The sequence below is a fragment of the Trachypithecus francoisi genome, unplaced genomic scaffold, assembly GCF_009764315.1.
Source record: "Trachypithecus francoisi isolate TF-2019V2 unplaced genomic scaffold, Tfra_2.0 Lachesis_group11, whole genome shotgun sequence".
NCBI lineage: Eukaryota > Metazoa > Chordata > Mammalia > Primates > Cercopithecidae > Trachypithecus > Trachypithecus francoisi.
This window is the reverse complement of record NW_022681456.1, coordinates 57,151,017-57,163,598: the sequence shown is the minus strand read 5'-3', so window position 1 is coordinate 57,163,598 and position 12,582 is coordinate 57,151,017. Positions and strand designations below refer to the sequence as shown.

General features: G+C 42.0%; 1 protein-coding gene across 9 annotated transcripts in view; it reads right to left on the bottom strand.

Annotated features, from left to right (window-relative positions):
* OSBPL8 (oxysterol binding protein like 8) overlaps positions 1 to 11,963 on the bottom strand; it is a 231,126-nt gene extending 219,163 nt beyond the window's left edge. For 7 of the 9 annotated variants that reach the window (XM_033221204.1, XM_033221206.1, XM_033221208.1 and 4 more), the window contains exon 1: positions 11,539 to 11,963. The gene's annotated coding sequence lies outside the window, so the exon portion shown is untranslated. The remainder of the gene's footprint in view (positions 1 to 11,538) is intronic. The other 2 variants (XM_033221214.1, XM_033221210.1) reach the window with 2 other exon arrangements.
* Positions 11,964 to 12,582: the final 619 nt, after the last annotated feature.

Genomic DNA, 12,582 nt, shown 5'->3' with positions numbered 1-12,582 from the left:
AAATGGTACAGCAGAGGGTGGAAATAAATAGTAGGGTTAAAAATAAGAGAACTGAGTATTACTTAGGACTAACTATAAGGGACAGCTATATCTCCCATCCCCTATTTCCAAGCTACATCTAAACAACTGACATTTTACCTCCAGGCAAAAAAACAAGTCAGCTTTTCCCTAAATAAAGTGAACCACTATCTAGGGAAAGCTAAGTAGAGGTGTGGCACAGAGTAAACACATCTCATCCATCATTTAAAGGGCCCATACATAGCCTAGCAGCTAGCTCCTCTCTCTTTTACCCTAAAACAATCTGCCAAAAGACAGATCCTACTCTACTACCTTGCCCCACAAAGTGCTCTGGCCAGAATTCCTACTCAAAGGAAAAAAAAAATCTAATAGGGAAAACAGTCCAAGGAACAGGGGAGGGAGGGTGACCAGGAACCTAGTCTGTCTTTCTTAACCATGAATGGACAACCAAGAATTATCAGGCATATAAGTAAAACTGAGCATGAAAAAAGAATGATTACAAAAACAAACATAAAAACTGACCGGAGGAGAAAAGGAGATAAATTATAGACACAAGGAGACACAAGGTATCTTTAAAAAAATCTAATTTACACATTTTAAGACTCAAGATGATAACACAGCATAATGTAAAAATGGTAGGAAAAGAAAAAGAGAACAAAACTTATAGATTACCCCCAGGAAAATCAGCCAAAATACTAAAGGGGAAAAAAATTCCCCTGAACATCACAGAACAAAGAGAAACACAAAATATAAAAGATGAGACAAGGAAGATCAAAACAGAAAGCAACTGCCCACTGAAAAGCAAAAAAAAGATGAAGCGAGGACATTTTTAAAGACAGAGAAGAGAATTTCCAGGAATTGGAAAAATAATCTGATTCAGACTGTATCTACATAAACAGCCGAACAAAACAAAAATGACCTATACACCTCATTATGACTTTGTAGAAGACACAAAAGAACGGATTCTAAAAGCTTTCAGACAGAATAAAGAGCAAATCACCTTAAAAGGACAGTGAATCAGACTGATACACGACTACTTTTTTTTTTTTTTTTTTGAGACGGTGTCTCACCCAGGCTGGAGTGCAGTAGTTCCATCTCAGCTCACTGTAACCTCCATCTCCCAGGTTCAAGTGATTCTCCTGCCTCAGCCTCCTGAGCAGCTGGGATTACAGGCGCCCACCACCACGCCCAGCTAATTTTTAGTAGACATAGGGTTTCACTATGTTGACCAGGCTGGTCCCAAACTCTTGACCTCATGATCAACCCGCCTCAGCCTCCCAAAGTGCTGGGATTACAGGCGTTGATATATGACTTCTAATCACCATTCCTACATGCTAGAAGACATCAGAGCAATGCTTTCAGGGTTCTAAAGGAAAATTATTTCTAACTAACAATACTGCACCCAGCCAAATTATCAATCATTTGTGAGAATAGAATGAAGACTTTTTTACACAGAATTCGGAAAGTTTGCCTCTCATACATACTTCTTTTTCAAAGAGTTACTTGAAGATGTACTCCAACAAACCGATCAAGCAGATGCAAAAAAAGGAAAAAAAAATGTGTAACAGAATGGATCCAACTCAAGAGTAAGGAGAAAGGAAGTTACAAGAAGAGACCTAAAAGAGTCCAAATGGAGGCAGAGTTACAGACAACTACAGATAAATAAAGGACGCAGCACAAAAGGTAGTATGCTGAAGAGTTGGGGTATGGGGGAACTGGGGTGTAGGGGAGGCTATGATCGAGGCATATAGTACAAGAAAAGAGGGTAATTTAAGACACTAAGAAAAACAGGAAGTCCTATTCAAAAATATTTTAAAGTCCAAAGTTAGATTTTGGTCATATCAAAATTTTTTTTAATTCGATGGTCAGAATTGATAAAATAAGTAAAATCTACTTATCGTCTATATTATCAACATGTTTCTTCTGGCAGCCCAGGGACAGAAATCATAATCTAAGCACATTATCTGGCTCAGCATTAAATAATACTTACACAGTCATAATATCAACAGTTTTTATTGGTTTTCATAATTTAGAGACAACCTGTGGACATGACAGCTGAGATTACAGGGGAAAAAACACGTATTTGTCTAGGCCAAGGGTGTCCAATCATTTGACTTCCCTGGACCACACTGGAAGAAGAATTGTCTTGGACCACCCATAAAATACACTAACACTAACAATAGCTGATGCGCTTTAAAAAACAAAAAAATCTCATTATGCTTTAAGAAAGTTTATGAATTTGTGTTGGGCCACATTCAAAATTGTCCTGGGCTGCATGCAGCTCACCAGTCAGGGACTGGTCAGGCTTAGTCTAGCCAATAAAAAGTACAGCTACCAGTTTAGAAGAAATAATAATAAGGTAATACATGGAAAATTCAAGTAATTTCTAAAGCTGATAAAGAGAAAGGTGAATCAACATTAAGGCTAGGCACTAGGGTTCATGCCTGTAATCCCAACATTTTGGGAGGCAGGAGTTCAAATTCAGTGTATGCAAAATAGCGAAACCCTGTCTGTACAAAAAAATAAAGTAGCCAGCCACAGTGGCACACACCTGTAGTCCTAGCTACTGGGGAAGGTGAGGCAGGAGGATCCCTTCTGCTCAGAAATTCTGCACTCCAGCCCAGGTGACAGGAGGAGACTGTTGCTCAAAAAATAATACAAACATATATACATACACAATATATCGAGAGAGAGAGGAAAACACACACACACTAGAAACTAGGAAGTTTTATAAAAACAACATAGCTCCCTTTATTGGATATACAGAAATGAACCGCTCCCCATGAACCTTACCTATCCCCTAAAAGGGGAAAAAGTTCTTTAATTAAGGATAATAGGCCGGGCGCGGTGGCTCAAGCCTGTAATCCCAGCACTTTGGGAGGCCGAGACGGGCGGATCACGAGGTCAGGAGATCGAGACCATCCTGGCTAACACGGTGAAACCCTGTCTCTACTAAAAATACAAAAACTAGCCGGGCGAGGTGGCGGGCGCCTGTAGTCCCAGCTACTCAGGAGGCTGAGGCAGGAGAATGGCGTAAACCTGGGAGGCGGAGCTTGCAGTGAGCTGAGATCTGGCCACTGCACTTCAGTCCTGGCGACAGAGCGAGACTCCGCCTCAAAAAAAAAAAGGATAATAGTTTCTTTCCATTTAAAATCATTTCTTTCAGATACATTCAATCTTTAAAGCAGTAGTTCTCTACTGAGGGTGACCTTGCCCCCAGGGAACATCTGGTAATATCTTGAAACATTTTTAATTGTCACAATTAAGAGAGATGACACTAGCATCTAGTAGAGCCAGGGATGTTGCTATACATTCTACAAAGGACAGGAACTCACAACAAAGAATTATCCAGCCCAAAATATCAACAGAGTCAAGTTAAGAAACCCTACTTTAAGAAAACTCTTCCGACTTGTATAGATTTTCTCTGTTCCTCATTCTTATCATGGTGACTGGGCATAAGATAAAGCTTTCATGGACACTAAAGTATTACGATTAGTCTAAATACACACCCACAGATTGCCCTGGGGATCCTCACAGGCCTCTGAGGTTTGAATATCGGCCCTCACAGAGTCACAGTGGCACACGCTGATGAATATGTTGGAGAAGTATCCAGAGGATCTCCTAACTTGGCCCCACCCACCTCAGCTCTTGCTGGTACGGATATTATTACAGTCTCGACTACCTCCTCTATCCAGTCCCTGGCTTATACTTAAGGCAACACTAGCTGCTTAACAAATAAACCCCAGATTTTCACACAATTAAAATTTTTCATTAATATTACAATCCATTGTGAGTGTTCCTGTTTGGTACACAACTTTCTTTCACATGGTCAATTTAGGGACTGTAGATCTTTTCAATCTTATGGCTTCACCATCCCTTAAGAGTCTAAGCCTCTGCATCTGGCCCTTGAATTAGAAAAGAGAAAGTGAAGAAAGAATACCTATTTTTTCTGCCACTTCAACCCAGAAGTGACAACAAATTTATTTCTATTCACATTCCACTGGTGAAAAACAGTCGTGGCAGGCACAGTGGCTCACACCTGTAATGCCAGCACTTTGGGAGGCTGAGGCGGGCAGATCGCTTGAACTCAGGAGTTTGAGACCAGCCTGGGCAACATGGTGAAAGTCCATCTCTACCAAAAATACAAAAAATTAGCCAGGCACGGTGGCACGTCCCTGTAGTCCCAGCTACTCGGAAGGCTAAGGCACAAGAATCACTTGAGCCCAGGAGGCAGAGGTTGCAATGAGCCAAGATCCTGCTACTGCACTCCGGCCTAAGCAACAGAGTGATACGCCATCTCAAAAAAAAGAAAAAAAAAATAGTTGCAAGCACAATTTTTGGTGGGCAATGAAATGAATCTGCCCTTCCCACAACCTCTGTCTACTACATGGTCCCTCCCTCACAATAGCAGCCTCATGACAAGCTTGCTGGCTCTCACTCTACTAACTTCTATTTCCTTCACTAGGCATATGTGAGAACATCCAGGTCCCTTTCAGACCATGTAAGAACCATGGAAAACTCACAAGAGTACTACCTCTGGCCCCCTCTCTGCTTAAATACACCATTTTCTTCCCTTTTGGCCACCCCAAGTTAGCATTCCAGGGCAATAGGCTAGTAAGTGGCTGTACCAGTTGTGAACTTTGGCAGTCTGGCTCCAGGGTTCGTGCTATTCTGCCTCTCCAGATTTCTAAAATAGGTGATAAGACAGCACACTTCGATTACTACCAATGGATATTTGTAAAGCACCTACATCTTGCAAAACAGCCTAGGAACTATTACAAACTCCACACTATGATGCACAGCACTGCTTTTCTTTACTTCCAAATTGCTGATCTTACAAGTTATTATAATCATAACAATGTGCAAAATTACACACTAAGCAAAATTAGTCTCCAGAAGTCCCTCATCCTACTCTCCACTTGAACAATGTACCTGTGCCCTCACATCCAAGGCATCCCACCTCATTACTTCTCTCTCTCCAGATCTACCATACTTTCATCCCATCAAAATATACCAACACAGATTCCATAATTTCCACATGGGCCCCAGCCTTCCCTGTAAAAAATTATGTAATCTGACAAACTCTTCCTATTAATATGTAGGCATTTGGCAGCCAAAAAGCAAAAATTATCTTACCAATGGTCATCTCAACAGGATAAATTTCAAATTTCAACTATACAGATCTATGTCCCTCAAATATCACTAAATAGGCCTGGCATGGCAGCTCACACCTATAATCCCAGCACTTTGGGAGACCAAGGTGGGAGAATCATTTGAGGTCAGGAGTAAGACCCTGTTTCTACCAAAAAAAAATAAATAAATAAAAACCTTAGAAATTAGCCATATGTGATGGTGTTCGCCTGTAGTCCCTGCTACTTGGGAGGCAGAGACGGGAGGATCACTTGAGCCTGGGAGATCGAGGCTGCAGTCAGCCACGGTAGTGTCACTGCACTCCAGCCTAGGTGACAGCTCAAGATCCTATATCAAAAAAAAAAAAAAAAAAAAGGCCAGACGCGGTGGCTCACACCTATAATCGCAACACAACACTTTGGGAGGACGAGACAGGTGGATCACTTTACGTCAGGAGTTCGAGAACAGCCTGATCAACATGGTGAAACCCCATCTCTACTAAAAATACAAAAAATTAGCCAGGCATGGTGGCAGGCACCTGTAATCCCAGCTACTCAGGAGGCTCAGGCATGAGAATCGCTTGAAACCAGAAGGCAGAGGTTGCAGTGAGCCGTGATCACACCACTGCACTCCAGCCTGTGTGACAGAGTGAGGCTCTGTATCAAAAAAAAAAAAAAAAAAAAAAAAAAAACTAAAAAAAATGCACACCAATTCTGTGAATCAGCCTTATTCTTTAAAACAATTTTTTAATTATAGCAACACCAATTCTGTGAATCGGCCTTATTCTTTAAAATAATTTTTTAATTATAACAACTTAGCTTTAAATATTGTTATGTTATTTCCAGTTACTCTGAAATTCCCCACTAAGAAAATGACAACTACATAAATAATAAAATAAATATTTGCTTTACTTTTAAGATTTAAAAATAGGATGTCAGTCAAATACAAGTAAAATGAGGGGAAAAAAATCAAGGTTATATTCCATCTTCTTATAAAGTAAAGTGCATTTTATAAATCACACAACCAAAACAGACTCAGGAAGATCACAAGGTCAAGACCTATCAAGAGGAGCAACTGCAAATAAATTATACGAGGCAGTATATAATATGATGGTTAAAAGGATAGGCTCCAAAGTCAAAGGTCAGGTTAAACCTCAAGTTTAAATCCTTTCAGCAGGACTTAACTTCTCTGTGCCTCAGGTTTAGTTCAAATCCTGGCTCCACCACTTACTTAATCTGTCAGTTGCTCAGGTTTAAAAAAAAGAAAATAGCCAGATTGGGGGTGGTTGTCAGGATCAAATGTGATGACATGTCAAGTACTTCCAGAGTAGTACAGTACCTGGTATACAGAAGTTGATGCACATTAGCTATTAATATGACCTATAACAATTTCCCTCTGAATTTATCAAGTTTTCAAGAACTCTAAATCAAAAAGCTTCTCCCTTTTATTTGAAAAAAGTCAAGCTCTGAAACCATTTCCTCTTTTTCCAGTCCTTCTTGAAAATGGGAAATTAGCAGGTAACTGGCTTATCATTTGATGACTCTTCTTAGTCTTCATATAATAAAAAGACTCAAGACTCTTTTTAGTCTTTCTATAATAATATTCTCTTCCAAATATTATACCAAGGACAGACTGCTCTAAGGATCAAAAACACTACAAAGAGTTCACAAAGTATAATGAAATTCTGAGATTCATAAATGAACAAACAGCTACTGGCACAAAAAGCTTAGATAAATAATGCAGATGTCTGTTCGTTTGCTCAAGAAATACTGAATTTTATAATAAAACATGGAAGGTAGAGATCTTCATGGCCTATAGTCACATCACTAAAAACACAGAAAATATTTTTGGTAATTTTTTTCTTAATAACTGGAAAACGGCCGGGCGCGGTGGCTCAAGCCTGTAATCCCAGCACTTTGGGAGGCCGAGACGGGCGGATCACGAGGTCAGGAGATCGAGACCATCCTGGCTAACACGGTGAAACCCCGTCTCTACTAAAAAAATACAAAATCAGCCGGGCGAGATGGCGGGCGCCTGTAGTCCCAGCTACTCGGGAGGCTGAGGCGAGAGAATGGCGTAAACCCGGGAGGCGGAGCTTGCAGTGAGCTGAGATCTGGCCACTGCACTCCAGCCTGGGCGACAGACCCAGACTCTGTCTCAAAAAAAAAAAAAAAAAAAAAAAAAAATAACTGGAAAACCCCTTATCACAACAATGAATAGATAAATGACATTACAAGCAAAGACAATTTCTTCAAAAACAAATTATATAGAGAAAAAAAGCTTAAAGGCTCAGATTTTCTGCTACACATATCCCTTACTTTGAGCTTCAAAGATTTGAGGCTTCTAGAATTCCTTGTGGTTAACATTAAGCAGTAATACAATTAAGCCTCATTTCTATCAGAAAACATTAAACTGACTGAAAAAAAATTATCTAGAATTTTGATTCTCATCAATTTAAACATAATGCCATGAGTCATCTAGATCAGTCAAGCAAATATTAGAGTTCATGACAAATGAATCAAAATATTTTTTAAAGATCTGGAAACAAATGTTTTAAATAATTTTGTATTTGCTGAAGTCCTCCTATGTGTGACACACTGAGGTAGGCACATTCATATTGAGGTATGCACTTTCACATGCATTACGTAATTTTGTTCTCCCAGCAACCACGGATTATTATCCTGATTTACAAACGAGAAAACTAAGACCAACTGATTTGCCGATGGAAATGATGCTTGTATAAGATTCAGTCAGAACACCAATTCAAATTTTCTGACCCTCACCGTACTGCCAAAACTCAAGCACTGTCAATCTCTGCTCTTGCAAAGCACGTTAATCTTTTTATCTAGGGAGAGGTGAAAATAGAGATGGGAGAAGAAAAATTCTTCATAATGTTACAAAAAAAGACTCACTGTGCTTTATCTGACATAATTTATTCAGTTGACTTAAATGCTTTGCTGCACGTTGTCTACCCGCTTAGACATCGCTTACCTTCAGACACACAGCCTACACCAAAACCTAACTCAAGAATCACCTCCTCCAAGAAAGTTTCCCAGATTATATGACCTGTTCCCCTCCTCCCAAGCTAACATCCTTCCTTTATCATTTCGCGCTTGCATTTAGTTTGGACTACATTAACAGATACTCCTTTTGTTCTCCAGTCATATATCTGGAAGTAGATATTTTTCATTCATTAACTATTGAGAATTTGGAGATTCAATGGTGAGCAAAACAGACAAAGACCTCGCTATCATGGAGAATTTACACTATCTGGATCTTCAACAAAGGTAAAAATAACAGGGTATAAGAATATGATGCTCTAGGACTAGGATTTCTTCTCTATAAGGTCTCCGAAAATAGCTCTCTCCCTCGCAAGCTTGGTAACACTTTTCAGGAAGAAAAATTCCTTCTATCACGCCTTCCGCATGAGAATTTTATGACTTTGTGAGGATATATGAGGGATGGGGACCAAGGTGGGAAGAAAGATAGATCTAAAATCTCTCAGGGATTTCCCACATACTGCCATGAAATATGCACACAACATGAGTCTAGACATCTCTTCCTGTGTCTCATCACAAGGAAGCTATACTTTGGCCACAACTGTTCCAGTCAAGCACCTCTACTAATCTCCTTGTATCTAGCCACCTTCATTAAAAATTGTATATTTCTCAGAGGCTTTTCTTTTTTTTGAGACTGAGTCTTGCTCTGTCTCCCAGGCTGGAGTGCAGTGGCATGATCTCGGTTCATTGCAACCTCCGTCTCCCGGGTTCAAGTGATTCTGCTGCCTCAGCCTCCCAAGCAGCTGGGATTACAGGCACGCACTGCCCCGCCCAGTTAGTTTTTTTGTATTTTTAGTGGAGACAGGGTTTCAACATGTTGGCCAGGCAGGTCTCGAACTCCTGACCTCAGGTGATCTGCCCACCTCGGCCTCCCAAAGTGCTGGGATTACAGGCGTGAGCCACTATGCCTGGCCTCTCAGAGGCTTTTTTATTCAAGTTGTGTTTGTCTTATTTGCAGGTCATTATTTGTAAGATTAAGGCAGGACCTATGTCCTCTTTGAATTGCCTGATGCTCCAAGAACATTGCTATAAATGTTTTTAACTTTCGATATAATACCAACATTACAACATGACATTTCAGGTATTGTTATTAGGATTAAAGTTTTCCAAATTAGTATCAGAAAACTAAATCTATGTACTGTATCAATTCTTTGTCTTTAATGCCTCAATTCAAGAAATCTGCTTTTGAAGGATTATTTACAAACCAAAGCAAGTTGAAATGTAGTAACACTGGTTAAAATTCTGCAATTCGTACTTTTAAACGAAAGATCCGCCAGGCGCAGTGGCTCATGCCTGTAATACCAGCACTTTGGCAGGCTGAGGCGGATGGATCTTGAGGCCAGGAGTTGGAGACCAGCCTGGCCAACATGGTGAAACCCCATCTTTAATAAAAATACAAAAATTAGCCTGGCATGGTGGCGCGCATCTGTAATCCCAGCTACTCAGGAGGCTGAAACATAAGAATATCTCGAATCCAGGAGGCAGAGGCTGCAGTGAGCCAAGTTGCACCACTGCACTCCAGCCTGGGAAACAGAGTGAGACTCTGTGTAAAAAAATAAAAATAAAATTTCTTTTGTAATGCATATTTTACAAATTCATAATTTCATCATTTTTCTTAAAACAAACTAAAACATAACTTCATTATACACAATTGTAAATTTATCCCCAAAGTGTAGTCTAAGGCTTTCAATTTTTAAATGAACCAAGAAACTGAATATTGACAAATGTATAAGTACCCTGAATGTGTTATAAAAAACATATTTGACTGCCTTTAAAATGCAATAACATTCTAACTGGAAAATATAGTAGCATCTTTCCACAGATCAGAGATTCAATAACTATTATGATCCAATCAAAAATAAATAAACTATGGCCATTTTTAATTAAACAGGCATTTCTAAGCACCTGTGTACACGGTATTGCTGTTCAAACGGTTGACATGGAATGTGACCGCAATACCTTGATGTCCATAATTAAAGACCCAAAAGGTAGCTTAAGTTTCATCTATTCCCTTTCTCAGCTCTTTGAACTGGCATATTATAGTCACTCCATACATGGTTAATATCAAAAAAAAATAAAAGTTACAAATATTTGAAATTAGTTGTACTTTCATAGAGAACAGTTTTAAACTGCATGGCCTTACTCTTCCTTTTCCAACCTATTTTATAAAACTAGCATGATCTTAATAATTTCACTGCAAAACAGGTTCTAGCAAGCATAGAAACTGATGATAGCCTCTCAGCATGAGCAAGTTTAGATGAAACCCTAGGAAATGAGCAAAATCTAACAATCAATTCACCCACAATTCTCCACAATTCTTGCTCTCTCTAGGATACTAAGGGAGGCAAAAACTGTTTTAAATGATTATTTCAAAAGCAGCACTAATTTGGGGAAAAACTTAACTGCCATGCAGGAGACACTGTATTACTATCCAGACGTCATTTAAGTCTTCCAGCAGCAGAAAGGCAAAAACATCATTAAATTTTTTATTTAATGCATATATACTTATATTATCAGTTAGTTTACCCATCTGTTTACGTAGTACAAGTTACCTATTATTTCAGAAAGCATTTAAATAAAATGAAATTAGGTTACGTTCTGCAACGCAGATGTGTCTCATAAAGAGGGTTAAATGACTTTTGTGAATGGAAAATCTGCATATACTGTTGCTTCGCCTCAGCCAGTCTTGAGTGGGTGGTTCAATGAACCTAAAGCATGCTGCATGTGAAGCTCCTTGGAACCTGACTCCACTCTTGAGAGAGGGCTTAGAAACAAATATTAAATTTAAAAGCACAGCAAAGGCTTGGCTTTCCTCCCACGTTACAAGAAGGCCAGGAGAACTGAGGCTTAGAGGAACAACACCGTGTCGCTCGGCTCTGCAAAGGCGGGTGCGGTCTGCGATGCGCGGCACAGCCTCCTCTGGGGCTGTCACAGGAAAAAAGGAGCCTCGCCTTAACCGCACCAAGCGACAAAGCGCCAGCTCTCCTGTGCGCGGGGGCTCCCAACGAGACCCATGCCATCGACCTATCAAACTTCAGGAGGGACAGACACCCGGGGCGGTCGAAATGCTCCAAGAGCCTCCCACCCCAGTTCCCCTGCCGCGGCTTTTGTAAGGCTGCAGATGCACCTACTGTGGGCCTCAAAACACTCCACCCCGCCAGCCTTTCCAATCCCCCTACTCCAAAATGGAACAAAGGAGCCAAAGAACTCCTCCGCGCGGGTGGCCAGGAGTCCCCGACAGCCCGAGCTCAGAATGTGGCAATAAGGGTGCGCAGTCGCTCTGAGGGGTGCGGACCCAGCACCCCCACCTCAGGAATGGAGCAACACTCACTCGTGCGGAGATCCCAGGAAGGCGGGACGCAAGGAGCTGGTTCCTCCGGAGTCCCCGCGGCGCCGGGGTCCGGGGCCCCGTACGCGTCTAGTCAGACCCCAACTGCTCTCGGCCGCTGTCGTCGGCGGCAGCTGGGGCGCGAGCCCGGACGGAGGGCGCTGCCCAGCTGCCGCGGGGGCACTGCCGGCTCAGCCTCCCAGCGGGGCAGGTATTTTCGGCTCCGCGGTCCACCGGCCAGGGCGGACCCCCACCTTCCCTCAGAGTCGGCTTGTTACCGGCAGCGGCTACTGCGGAGTCCAAAGCTAACCCTACAGCCGCCGCCTGGCCAGAAGCGCGTCGCGGCCTAATGTTGTCATCCGCCGCGTCGCCGCCTTTCTGGGCACCCAGAACCGCCAAGATCCTTCACATTCTAGCGCCCTCCCACTGCCCGACCCGCCCCTAGGATCACGGGCTTCGGCCACGCCCTCTTCCCGTCACGTGACGGTGCCCGGAGACAACAGTGGACTTGCTTACGCTGCCAGGCGGGCGGGAACAGCGCGGGAGCCGGTGTCCACCTTGCTTTGCCAGGGTGTTATCGCCAGGCAGTCCCCTTCCGCATGCCCAAGGGCAGCCTCAGGAAGCGAGCCCACCACCGTCGGCCCAGCGCCTGTTGATCGGCCAGGCCTTCTGGGCCAGTAGTACCGGGCCCTTCTTGACCTGAGGAGATTGCACAGTAGGGCTCCCTGATCTGGTCAGCGCTCAGTTAGGACCCCTCTCCAGCTTGGTAAAAGCTTTAGCGAAACAAAGAAAAAAGAACGCATCGTAGAGTGTCTGGCCTAAGAAGCATTCCGTAACTACTTGTTCCTATTTCTAGTAGCACATTAACCGTGGCATTTAATTTACTGCTTCCCTCATTAGAGGTTTTTTTTAAGGAAACGGTGTATTTCAATCACGCTGGGATGAAAACAGCCTAGCAAACTTATTTTTATTCCTTGTTGTGTTCAGGATCCTGCTGCCAGTTTTACAGTCATTAAGTTTTACAGTGTGTTAGGTTGGTGACAGTTT